Raw genomic sequence first — 13,391 nt, 5'->3', positions numbered from 1 at the left:
AAAACAGGGAAGTCTTAAAAGACCAACCCATAAGTGAAACCACTCCCACTTACCAGCAAACTTTCTTCCAAAGCTCAGTTGAACGTCTGGCAGCTGACAAGACAACAACGTCTGCCAAGAAGCACGTCTTCTTATGACCAAGAAATAGTTTCCACAGACACATGAACTCTCAGTCAAGTCACAGAAATTCAGAGAAAACAATCTTACACAGAGAATACCACAAATGCATGCCAACTTTACAAGTACAGCAGCAAGAAAAATTCTCCAAAGATCAAAATATAAATAAAAACAAATAAATTATTTTAACAAAAAGACTGACAACATCACAACAACAGTATTTTACTAAAACACACCTTCAAGGATTGAGCCCAATCTTGGACACAACAGTGTAAACAGAGAAGTCGATCTGACGTCTCACAAGTCACATTTTCAACATGAAGGCTGAAGAAACCAAATCAAAACTACAGGCAGAGAAACACTTGGCAGACGTGTTGAGCGCATTGAACGCACCTGGCAGACGTTGTTGTCTTGTGGTGAAGTTAGTTTCATATTGGATATTCGTCAGACATTCGCTCCAGCGAGTCATTGCCTGATACACACCCGAAGAGAGCTCACTGAAAGCAGCCGCTAGAACTGCCAAGAGTCACTGAAGCTCCAGACAAATTCAATCAATTTTGCTTTGACAAACGTTAACATATGAAAATCAATTTAAAAATGTTTTGAGAGGTGCATAGTAAAAAACAATGAATACATATTTAAAATATGATTTAGTTCTATGATCTCAGAGTGATTTTGATTGATTGTATCCAAACATCTGGGACTTTGAACATCAGGGAGAGAGATGGTGTCACTGTGCCACAGACGCCGCCTGCCACTCTACTAAAAGTCGTTTAGCCTTTCTGTGAGTCTCTCTCTCCCTCACACATGCACACTTAAAGGCAGAAGGGTAACACAGCTTTGTTCTGCTCCTGCTCTCAGCTGTGTAGCTACCTCGCCCAGTTTGAATGTTTACAGTTTACTCCAGTGTTCAGGTTGAATTCAGTGCCTATGTTTTTAGTAGAAGAGAATTGTATGGCGCTTTATTTTAATAAATGGACACAGCACTAAACTTTGTTGTTGGTTGTTACTTTTTACTACAACACAAATAAGATTTACTTTTGAGAAACAATCATGTAAATTCAAGTAGAATGTCCTTTTTTTCCCCCCGAAAATGAAGCGCACAAACTCGATAAATATAAATGATTTATTCTTGGGGGAGCCTTCATCATCGGCTGGTTCACCAAGGTAGGCATTTGTTCTGGTCCGGCGGGTTCCGTCAGTTGTTAAAAATACGGAAACTCATTCTGATGACGTGATCCAGAGGCTGTTCTCCTCTCTTAACAGAGTGTCGAGAGCAGCCAGTTCCGCGTTTGGTGTCCCGGTGTTTCTGGGCGGGAGTGCCATGGAACGGAGCTTCTCGGCGCGTCGTCCTGGGAACCTACGGGGTCGCGAAACTATCGCCCCTGATGACGAGACATTTGGGGACATGTTTGAAGATCAGGATCGCCATGGAACGGACGCACCAACATGGAACCTTTTACGCGCGGGTTTTCTCGCCGTTCCGAGACCAGACGAGGGCGAGGAGCTACCGCTCCTGCTGGTCAGGCAGCTGGAGAGATGCGTGCCTTCACTGAGACTGGAGCTCTGGAGGTGTGTGTGGAGATCCTCAGGGCGTTCGGACGCGCCGGTGCGGGTGACTTTTTCGAACAAACGCGTGCTTCCCAGCGAGACGTCGCGAGTCTCTCATGTGTTCGACGCTGACCGAACGCTCGTCCACAAAATAATCCCAAACAATGAACTCGATACACTGTGGCTCAAAGCAACGACGTTACTACACCGTAAAGTCTGTGCAAAACAAGAAATAATCCATGAAATAATCGGTCAGCGTTTGTTCGAAAAAAGCACCCGCACCAGCGCTTTTTTGTTCGAAAAAGTGGTGTTGTCGATCTTTTTGTTAAAATTGTTTGTGTCTGTATATTTTGATCTTTAAATGTAAAATTGAATAAGAAAAAACGTGTCACTGGTTCAACCTGATCCCTGTGTGTGTGTGAGTGAGAGAGTGAAAGAATTCTGATCCAAGTCAGCGCCTCCGAAGCGCCGGTGAGGGTGCGGGCCTACGAAGGCGTCGGCGCTTGAGTCTTTCGGGCATCTTCCCGCATCCGAAAACCTATGTTTGTGCTTTAGAGAAGGTAAGAAACATTAAAACAGGGAAGTCTTAAAAGACCAACCCATAAGTGAAACCACTCCCACTCACCAGCAAACTTTCTTCCAAAGCTCAGTTGAACGTCTGGCAGCTGACAAGACAACAACGTCTGCCAAGAAGCACGTCTTCTTATGACCAAGAAATAGTTTCCACAGACACATGAACTCTCAGTCAAGTCACAGAAATTCAGAGAAAACAATCTTACACAGAGAATAGCAAAAAAACAAGAAATAATCCATGAAATAATCGGTCAGCGTTTGTTCGAAAAAAGCACCGGCGCTTGTGGTGTTTTCGATCTTTTTGTTAAAATTGTTGGTGTCTGTATATTTTGATCATGTCACTGGCTCAACCGTGTGTGTGTTGTGTGTGTGTGTGTGTGTGTGTGTGTGTGTGATCGATCCAAGTCAGCCTCCGAAGCGCCGGTGAGGGTGCGGGCCTAAGAAGACGTCACCGCTTGAGTCTTTCGGGCATCTTCCCGCATCCGAAAACCTAAAAACAATTATGTTTTATAATCGACGGACATGGGAGACAATTCGAGATGACGAGAAAATGTTTTTGCTTTAGAGAAGGTAAGAAACATTAAAACAGGGAAGTCTTAAAAGACCAACCCATAAGTGAAACCACTCCCACTTACCAGCAAACTTTCTTCCAAAGCTCAGTTGAACGTCTGGCAGCTGACAAGACAACAACGTCTGCCAAGAAGCACGTCTTCTTATGACCAAGAAATAGTTTCCACAGACACATGAACTCTCAGTCAAGTCACAGAAATTCAGAGAAAACAATCTTACACAGAGAATACCACAAATGCATGCCAACTTTACAAGTACAGCAGCAAGAAAAATTCTCCAAAGATCAAAATATAAATAAAAACAAATAAATTATTTTAACAAAAAGACTGACAACATCACAACAACAGTATTTTACTAAAACACACCTTCAAGGATTGAGCCCAATCTTGGACACAACAGTGTAAACAGAGAAGTCGATCTGACGTCTCACAAGTCACATTTTCAACATGAAGGCTGAAGGAACCAAATCAAAACTACAGGCAGAGAAACACTTGGCAGACGTGTTGAGCGCATTGAACGCACCTGGCAGACGTTGTTGTCTTGTGGTGAAGTTAGTTTCATATTGGATATTCGTCAGACATTCGCTCCAGCGAGTCATTGCCTGATACACACCCGAAGAGAGCTCACTGAAAGCAGCCGCTAGAACTGCCAAGAGTCACTGAAGCTCCAGACAAATTCAATCAATTTTGCTTTGACAAACGTTAACATATGAAAATCAATTTAAAAATGTTTTGAGAGGTGCATAGTAAAAAACAATGAATACATATTTAAAATATGATTTAGTTCTATGATCTCAGAGTGATTTTGATTGATTGTATCCAAACATCTGGGACTTTGAACATCAGGGAGAGAGATGGTGTCACTGTGCCACAGACGCCGCCTGCCACTCTACTAAAAGTCGTTTAGCCTTTCTGTGAGTCTCTCTCTCCCTCACACATGCACACTTAAAGGCAGAAGGGTAACACAGCTTTGTTCTGCTCCTGCTCTCAGCTGTGTAGCTACCTCGCCCAGTTTGAATGTTTACAGTTTACTCCAGTGTTCAGGTTGACTTCAGTGCCTATGTTTTTAGTAGAAGAGAATTGTATGGCGCTTTATTTTAATAAATGGACACAGCACTAAACTTTGTTGTTGGTTGTTAGTTTTTTTTTTAGATTTTGGCCGGGTCTGTCTCAACTACAACACAAATAAGATTTACTTTTGAGAAACAATCATGTAAATTCAAGTAGAATGTCCTTTTTTTCCCCCCGAAAATGAAGCGCACAAACTCGATAAATATAAATGATTTATTCTTGGGGGAGCCTTCATCATCGGCTGGTTCACCAAGGTAGGCATTTGTTCTGGTCCGGCGGGTTCCGTCAGTTGTTAAAAATACGGAAACTCATTCTGATGACGTGATCCAGAGGCTGTTCTCCTCTCTTAACAGAGTGTCGAGAGCAGCCAGTTCCGCGTTTGGTGTCCCGGTGTTTCTGGGCGGGAGTGCCATGGAACGGAGCTTCTCGGCGCGTCGTCCTGGGAACCTACGGGGTCGCGAAACTATCGCCCCTGATGACGAGACATTTGGGGACATGTTTGAAGATCAGGATCGCCATGGAACGGACGCACCAACATGGAACCTTTTACGCGCGGGTTTTCTCGCCGTTCCGAGACCAGACGAGGGCGAGGAGCTACCGCTCCTGCTGGTCAGGCAGCTGGAGAGATGCGTGCCTTCACTGAGACTGGAGCTCTGGAGGTGTGTGTGGAGATCCTCAGGGCGTTCGGACGCGCCGGTGCGGGTGACTTTTTCGAACAAACGCGTGCTTCCCAGCGAGACGTCGCGAGTCTCTCATGTGTTCGACGCTGACCGAACGCTCGTCCACAAAATAATCCCAAACAATGAACTCGATACACTGTGGCTCAAAGCAACGACGTTACTACACCGTAAAGTCTGTGCAAAACAAGAAATAATCCATGAAATAATCGGTCAGCGTTTGTTCGAAAAAAGCACCCGCACCAGCGCTTTTTTGTTCGAAAAAGTGGTGTTGTCGATCTTTTTGTTAAAATTGTTTGTGTCTGTATATTTTGATCTTTAAATGTAAAATTGAATAAGAAAAAACGTGTCACTGGTTCAACCTGCTCCCTGTGTGTGTGTGTGAGTGAGAGAGTGAAAGAATTCTGATCCAAGTCAGCGCCTCCGAAGCGCCGGTGAGGGTGCGGGCCTACGAAGGCGACGGCGCTTGAGTCTTTCGGGCATCTTCCCGCATCCGAAAACCTATGTTTGTGCTTTAGAGAAGGTAAGAAACATTAAAACAGGGAAGTCTTAAAAGACCAACCCATAAGTGAAACCACTCCCACTTACCAGCAAACTTTCTTCCAAAGCTCAGTTGAACGTCTGGCAGCTGACAAGACAACAACGTCTGCCAAGAAGCACGTCTTCTTATGAACAAGAAATAGTTTCCACAGACACATGAACTCTCAGTCAAGTCACAGAAATTCAGAGAAAACAATCTTACACAGAGAATAGCAAAAAAACAAGAAATAATCCATGAAATAATCGGTCAGCGTTTGTTCGAAAAAAGCACCGGCGCTTGTGGTGTTTTCGATCTTTTTGTTAAAGTTGTTGGTGTCTGTATATTTTGATCATGTCACTGGCTCAACCGTGTGTGTGTTGTGTGTGTGTGTGTGTGTGTGTGTGATCGATCCAAGTCAGCCTCCGAAGCGCCGGTGAGGGTGCGGGCCTAAGAAGACGTCACCGCTTGAGTCTTTCGGGCATCTTCCCGCATCCGAAAACCTAAAAACAATTATGTTTTATAATCGACGGACATGGGAGACAATTCGAGATGACGAGAAAATGTTTGTGCTTTAGAGAAGGTAAGAAACATTAAAACAGGGAAGTCTTAAAAGACCAACCCATAAGTGAAACCACTCCCACTTACCAGCAAACTTTCTTCCAAAGCTCAGTTGAACGTCTGGCAGCTGACAAGACAACAACGTCTGCCAAGAAGCACGTCTTCTTATGACCAAGAAATAGTTTCCACAGACACATGAACTCTCAGTCAAGTCACAGAAATTCAGAGAAAACAATCTTACACAGAGAATACCACAAATGCATGCCAACTTTACAAGTACAGCAGCAAGAAAAATTCTCCAAAGATCAAAATATAAATAAAAACAAATAAATTATTTTAACAAAAAGACTGACAACATCACAACAACAGTATTTTACTAAAACACACCTTCAAGGATTGAGCCCAATCTTGGACACAACAGTGTAAACAGAGAAGTCGATCTGACGTCTCACAAGTCACATTTTCAACATGAAGGCTGAAGAAACCAAATCAAAACTACAGGCAGAGAAACACTTGGCAGACGTGTTGAGCGCATTGAACGCACCTGGCAGACGTTGTTGTCTTGTGGTGAAGTTAGTTTCATATTGGATATTCGTCAGACATTCGCTCCAGCGAGTCATTGCCTGATACACACCCGAAGAGAGCTCACTGAAAGCAGCCGCTAGAACTGCCAAGAGTCACTGAAGCTCCAGACAAATTCAATCAATTTTGCTTTGACAAACGTTAACATATGAAAATCAATTTAAAAATGTTTTGAGAGGTGCATAGTAAAAAACAATGAATACATATTTAAAATATGATTTAGTTCTATGATCTCAGAGTGATTTTGATTGATTGTATCCAAACATCTGGGACTTTGAACATCAGGGAGAGAGATGGTGTCACTGTGCCACAGACGCCGCCTGCCACTCTACTAAAAGTCGTTTAGCCTTTCTGTGAGTCTCTCTCTCCCTCACACATGCACACTTAAAGGCAGAAGGGTAACACAGCTTTGTTCTGCTCCTGCTCTCAGCTGTGTAGCTACCTCGCCCAGTTTGAATGTTTACAGTTTACTCCAGTGTTCAGGTTGACTTCAGTGCCTATGTTTTTAGTAGAAGAGAATTGTATGGCGCTTTATTTTAATAAATGGACACAGCACTAAACTTTGTTGTTGGTTGTTACTTTTTACTACAACACAAATAAGATTTACTTTTGAGAAACAATCATGTAAATTCAAGTAGAATGTCCTTTTTTTCCCCCCGAAAATGAAGCGCACAAACTCGATAAATATAAATGATTTATTCTTGGGGGAGCCTTCATCATCGGCTGGTTCACCAAGGTAGGCATTTGTTCTGGTCCGGCGGGTTCCGTCAGTTGTTAAAAATACGGAAACTCATTCTGATGACGTGATCCAGAGGCTGTTCTCCTCTCTTAACAGAGTGTCGAGAGCAGCCAGTTCCGCGTTTGGTGTCCCGGTGTTTCTGGGCGGGAGTGCCATGGAACGGAGCTTCTCGGCGCGTCGTCCTGGGAACCTACGGGGTCGCGAAACTATCGCCCCTGATGACGAGACATTTGGGGACATGTTTGAAGATCAGGATCGCCATGGAACGGACGCACCAACATGGAACCTTTTACGCGCGGGTTTTCTCGCCGTTCCGAGACCAGACGAGGGCGAGGAGCTACCGCTCCTGCTGGTCAGGCAGCTGGAGAGATGCGTGCCTTCACTGAGACTGGAGCTCTGGAGGTGTGTGTGGAGATCCTCAGGGCGTTCGGACGCGCCGGTGCGGGTGACTTTTTCGAACAAACGCGTGCTTCCCAGCGAGACGTCGCGAGTCTCTCATGTGTTCGACGCTGACCGAACGCTCGTCCACAAAATAATCCCAAACAATGAACTCGATACACTGTGGCTCAAAGCAACGACGTTACTACACCGTAAAGTCTGTGCAAAACAAGAAATAATCCATGAAATAATCGGTCAGCGTTTGTTCGAAAAAAGCACCCGCACCAGCGCTTTTTTGTTCGAAAAAGTGGTGTTGTCGATCTTTTTGTTAAAATTGTTTGTGTCTGTATATTTTGATCTTTAAATGTAAAATTGAATAAGAAAAAACGTGTCACTGGTTCAACCTGCTCCCTGTGTGTGTGTGAGTGAGAGAGTGAAAGAATTCTGATCCAAGTCAGCGCCTCCGAAGCGCCGGTGAGGGTGCGGGCCTACGAAGGCGTCGGCGCTTGAGTCTTTCGGGCATCTTCCCGCATCCGAAAACCTATGTTTGTGCTTTAGAGAAGGTAAGAAACATTAAAACAGGGAAGTCTTAAAAGACCAACCCATAAGTGAAACCACTCCCACTCACCAGCAAACTTTCTTCCAAAGCTCAGTTGAACGTCTGGCAGCTGACAAGACAACAACGTCTGCCAAGAAGCACGTCTTCTTATGACCAAGAAATAGTTTCCACAGACACATGAACTCTCAGTCAAGTCACAGAAATTCAGAGAAAACAATCTTACACAGAGAATAGCAAAAAAACAAGAAATAATCCATGAAATAATCGGTCAGCGTTTGTTCGAAAAAAGCACCGGCGCTTGTGGTGTTTTCGATCTTTTTGTTAAAATTGTTGGTGTCTGTATATTTTGATCATGTCACTGGCTCAACCGTGTGTGTGTTGTGTGTGTGTGTGTGTGTGTGTGTGTGATCGATCCAAGTCAGCCTCCGAAGCGCCGGTGAGGGTGCGGGCCTAAGAAGACGTCACCGCTTGAGTCTTTCGGGCATCTTCCCGCATCCGAAAACCTAAAAACAATTATGTTTTATAATCGACGGACATGGGAGACAATTCGAGATGACGAGAAAATGTTTTTGCTTTAGAGAAGGTAAGAAACATTAAAACAGGGAAGTCTTAAAAGACCAACCCATAAGTGAAACCACTCCCACTTACCAGCAAACTTTCTTCCAAAGCTCAGTTGAACGTCTGGCAGCTGACAAGACAACAACGTCTGCCAAGAAGCACGTCTTCTTATGACCAAGAAATAGTTTCCACAGACACATGAACTCTCAGTCAAGTCACAGAAATTCAGAGAAAACAATCTTACACAGAGAATACCACAAATGCATGCCAACTTTACAAGTACAGCAGCAAGAAAAATTCTCCAAAGATCAAAATATAAATAAAAACAAATAAATTATTTTAACAAAAAGACTGACAACATCACAACAACAGTATTTTACTAAAACACACCTTCAAGGATTGAGCCCAATCTTGGACACAACAGTGTAAACAGAGAAGTCGATCTGACGTCTCACAAGTCACATTTTCAACATGAAGGCTGAAGAAACCAAATCAAAACTACAGGCAGAGAAACACTTGGCAGACGTGTTGAGCGCATTGAACGCACCTGGCAGACGTTGTTGTCTTGTGGTGAAGTTAGTTTCATATTGGATATTCGTCAGACATTCGCTCCAGCGAGGCATTGACTGATACACACCCGAAGAGAGCTCACTGAAAGCAGCCGCTAGAACTGCCAAGAGTCACTGAAGCTCCAGACAAATTCAATCAATTTTGCTTTGACAAACGTTAACATATGAAAATCAATTTAAAAATGTTTTGAGAGGTGCATAGTAAAAAACAATGAATACATATTTAAAATATGATTTAGTTCTATGATCTCAAAGTGATTTTGATTGATTGTATCCAAACATCTGGGACTTTGAACATCAGGGAGAGAGATGGTGTCACTGTGCCACAGACGCCGCCTGCCACTCTACTAAAAGTCGTTTAGCCTTTCTGTGAGTCTCTCTCTCCCTCACACATGCACACTTAAAGGCAGAAGGGTAACACAGCTTTGTTCTGCTCCTGCTCTCAGCTGTGTAGCTACCTCGCCCAGTTTGAATGTTTACAGTTTACTCCAGTGTTCAGGTTGACTTCAGTGCCTATGTTTTTAGTAGAAGAGAATTGTATGGCGCTTTATTTTAATAAATGGACACAGCACTAAACTTTGTTGTTACTTTTTTTTTTAGATTTTGGCCGGGTCTGTCTCAACTACAACACAAATAAGATTTACTTTTGAGAAACAATCATGTAAATTCAAGTAGAATGTCCTTTTTTTCCCCCCGAAAATGAAGCGCACAAACTCGATAAATATAAATGATTTATTCTTGGGGGAGCCTTCATCATCGGCTGGTTCACCAAGGTAGGCATTTGTTCTGGTCCGGCGGGTTCCGTCAGTTGTTAAAAATACGGAAACTCATTCTGATGACGTGATCCAGAGGCTGTTCTCCTCTCTTAACAGAGTGTCGAGAGCAGCCAGTTCCGCGTTTGGTTTCCCGGTGTTTCTGGGCGGGAGTGCCATGGAACGGAGCTTCTCGGCGCGTCGTCCTGGGAACCTACGGGGTCGCGAAACTATCGCCCCTGATGACGAGACATTTGGGGACATGTTTGAAGATCAGGATCGCCATGGAACGGACGCACCAACATGGAACTTTTTACGCGCGGGTTTTCTCGCCGTTCCGAGACCAGACGAGGGCGAGGAGCTACCGCTCCTGCTGGTCAGGCAGCTGGAGAGATGCGTGCCTTCACTGAGACTGGAGCTCTGGAGGTGTGTGTGGAGATCCTCAGGGCGTTCGGACGCGCCGGTGCGGGTGACTTTTTCGAACAAACGCGTGCTTCCCAGCGAGACGTCGCTAGTCTCTCATGTGTTCGACGCTGACCGAACGCTCGTCCACAAAATAATCCCAAACAATGAACTCGATACACTGTGGCTCAAAGCAACGACGTTACTACACCGTAAAGTCTGTGCAAAACAAGAAATAATCCATGAAATAATCGGTCAGCGTTTGTTCGAAAAAAGCACCCGCACCAGCGCTTTTTTGTTCGAAAAAGTGGTGTTGTCGATCTTTTTGTTAAAATTGTTTGTGTCTGTATATTTTGATCTTTAAATGTAAAATTGAATAAGAAAAAACGTGTCACTGGTTCAACCTGCTCCCTGTGTGTGTGTGAGTGAGAGAGTGAAAGAATTCTGATCCAAGTCAGCGCCTCCGAAGCGCCGGTGAGGGTGCGGGCCTACGAAGGCGTCGGCGCTTGAGTCTTTCGGGCATCTTCCCGCATCCGAAAACCTATGTTTGTGCTTTAGAGAAGGTAAGAAACATTAAAACAGGGAAGTCTTAAAAGACCAACCCATAAGTGAAACCACTCCCACTTACCAGCAAACTTTCTTCCAAAGCTCAGTTGAACGTCTGGCAGCTGACAAGACAACAACGTCTGCCAAGAAGCACGTCTTCTTATGACCAAGAAATAGTTTCCACAGACACATGAACTCTCAGTCAAGTCACAGAAATTCAGAGAAAACAATCTTACACAGAGAATAGCAAAAAAACAAGAAATAATCCATGAAATAATCGCTCAGCGTTTGTTCGAAAAAAGCACCGGCGCTTGTGGTGTTTTCGATCTTTTTGTTAAAATTGTTGGTGTCTGTATATTTTGATCATGTCACTGGCTCAACCGTGTGTGTGTTGTGTGTGTGTGTGTGTGTGTGTGTGTGTGATCGATCCAAGTCAGCCTCCGAAGCGCCGGTGAGGGTGCGGGCCTAAGAAGACGTCACCGCTTGAGTCTTTCGGGCATCTTCCCGCATCCGAAAACCTAAAAACAATTATGTTTTATAATCGACGGACATGGGAGACAATTCGAGATGACGAGAAAATGTTTGTGCTTTAGAGAAGGTAAGAAACATTAAACAGAGAAGTCTTAAAAGACCAACCCATAAGTGAAACCACTCCCACTTACCAGCAAACTTTCTTCCAAAGCTCAGTTGAACGTCTGGCAGCTGACAAGACAACAACGTCTGCCAAGAAGCACGTCTTCTTATGACCAAGAAATAGTTTCCACAGACACATGAACTCTCAGTCAAGTCACAGAAATTCAGAGAAAACAATCTTACACAGAGAATACCACAAATGCATGCCAACTTTACAAGTACAGCAGCAAGAAAAATTCTCCAAAGATCAAAATATAAATAAAAACAAATAAATTATTTTAACAAAAAGACTGACAACATCACAACAACAGTATTTTACTAAAACACACCTTCAAGGATTGAGCCCAATCTTGGACACAACAGTGTAAACAGAGAAGTCGATCTGACGTCTCACAAGTCACATTTTCAACATGAAGGCTGAAGAAACCAAATCAAAACTACAGGCAGAGAAACACTTGGCAGACGTTGTTGAGCGCATTGAACGCACCTGGCAGACGTTGTTGTCTTGTGGTGAAGTTAGTTTCATATTGGATATTCGTCAGACATTCGCTCCAGCGAGTCATTGCCTGATACACACCCGAAGAGAGCTCACTGAAAGCAGCCGCTAGAACTGCCAAGAGTCACTGAAGCTCCAGACAAATTTAATCAATTTTGCTTTGACAAACGTTAACATATGAAAATCAATTTAAAAATGTTTTGAGAGGTGCATAGTAAAAAACAATGAATACATATTTAAAATATGATTTAGTTCTATGATCTCAAAGTGATTTTGATTGATTGTATCCAAACATCTGGGACTTTGAACATCAGGGAGAGAGATGGTGTCACTGTGCCACAGACGCCGCCTGCCACTCTACTAAAAGTCGTTTAGCCTTTCTGTGAGTCTCTCTCTCCCTCACACATGCACACTTAAAGGCAGAAGGGTAACACAGCTATGTTCTGCTCCTGCTCTCAGCTGTGTAGCTACCTCGCCCAGTTTGAATGTTTACAGTTTACTCCAGTGTTCAGGTTGACTTCAGTGCCTATGTTTTTAGTAGAAGAGAATTGTATGGCGCTTTATTTTAATAAATGGACACAGCACTAAACTTTGTTGTTGGTTGTTACTTTTTTTTTTAGATTTTGGCCGGGTCTGTCTCAACTACAACACAAATAAGATTTACTTTTGAGAAACAATCATGTAAATTCAAGTAGAATGTCCTTTTTTTCCCCCCGAAAATGAAGCGCACAAACTCGATAAATATAAATGATTTATTCTTGGGGGAGCCTTCATCATCGGCTGGTTCACCAAGGTAGGCATTTGTTCTGGTCCGGCGGGTTCCGTCAGTTGTTAAAAATACGGAAACTCATTCTGATGACGTGATCCAGAGGCTGTTCTCCTCTCTTAACAGAGTGTCGAGAGCAGCCAGTTCCGCGTTTGGTGTCCCGGTGTTTCTGGGCGGGAGTGCCATGGAACGGAGCTTCTCGGCGCGTCGTCCTGGGAACCTACGGGGTCGCGAAACTATCGCCCCTGATGACGAGACATTTGGGGACATGTTTGAAGATCAGGATCGCCATGGAACGGACGCACCAACATGGAACCTTTTACGCGCGGGTTTTCTCGCCGTTCCGAGACCAGACGAGGGCGAGGAGCTACCGCTCCTGCTGGTCAGGCAGCTGGAGAGATGCGTGCCTTCACTGAGACTGGAGCTCTGGAGGTGTGTGTGGAGATCCTCAGGGCGTTCGGACGCGCCGGTGCGGGTGACTTTTTCGAACAAACGCGTGCTTCCCAGCGAGACGTCGCTAGTCTCTCATGTGTTCGACCCTGACCGAACGCTCGTCCACAAAATAATCCCAAACAATGAACTCGATACACTGTGGCTCAAAGCAACGACGTTACTACACCGTAAAGTCTGTGCAAAACAAGAAATAATCCATGAAATAATCGGTCAGCGTTTGTTCGAAAAAAGCCCCCGCACCAGCGCTTTTTTGTTCGAAAAAGTGGTGTTGTCGATCTTTTTGTTAAAATTGTTTGTGTCTGTATATTTTGATCTTTAAATG

This window comes from Callionymus lyra, chromosome 17 (assembly GCF_982586985.1).
Source record: "Callionymus lyra chromosome 17, fCalLyr1.hap1.1, whole genome shotgun sequence".
Classification (NCBI taxonomy): Eukaryota; Metazoa; Chordata; class Actinopteri; order Syngnathiformes; family Callionymidae; genus Callionymus; species Callionymus lyra.
Note: the sequence above shows the minus strand (reverse complement) of the source record.